The sequence below is a fragment of the Mustela lutreola genome, chromosome 9 (assembly GCF_030435805.1).
Source record: "Mustela lutreola isolate mMusLut2 chromosome 9, mMusLut2.pri, whole genome shotgun sequence".
Lineage (NCBI taxonomy): Eukaryota > Metazoa > Chordata > Mammalia > Carnivora > Mustelidae > Mustela > Mustela lutreola.
The window spans coordinates 12,470,479-12,471,205 of NC_081298.1; positions in this window are offsets into that span (position 1 = coordinate 12,470,479).

Below are 727 nucleotides of genomic sequence, written 5' to 3' on the forward strand. Positions count from 1 at the left end.
CTGCGAAGTGAGATACAGAACAGACACCCTCCCTGCGAAGTGAGAAGGGACAGATGTGCTTTTAGGGTCTCCATGGAGATCTGCCAACCTGGCAAACTTGACAGGCATCTGGGCCTGGCGTTCGAAGCTTTTGTCTTCCCAAAGCCTCTCCCTGGAGTGCAAACGTTGCCAGCCAATCTGCCAGGCGTCTGCAGGGGACCGGGGTTTCCCTCCTGGCTGCTGGGGGCCTGGCTAACCAGAACACCCTAAAGCAGGGGCAGAGGTCTCAGGGCCCTTGATGAGGCATAGGTTTTGGTTAAATAATGCTCAGCTCTACCTTTTGTCTTTCCATTGCTGTTATGAAACACGCCTATGCCAGCTCTGGTGACAGTAGGAAAGCCCTCCAGGTCTGTCCTGGAAGAAAGAGATAAAGGAACAAGCGTACCGTATCTTGACTGTGTAACAAAAAGCATGTTTAAGAGGTAGAGGCAGATAACCAGAACACCGTGTGGCCATCCATTCAATCACTCAGCAAATATCAGAGCCCCTGCTGGGGACCAGCCGTCAGCACCCCAGATGCTCTCCCTCCCTCCTGGAGCTGACATATATGGGGGAGATGGACTCTTGACACATTGGCAAGTCAAGAAGATGATTCCATCCAAGGACACAAGATGAAATCTTGGACCAGAGCGTGGGGAGGGTGGGAGGGCAGATATCACACGGGACTTGCTAGGAAAGCTGTCCTACT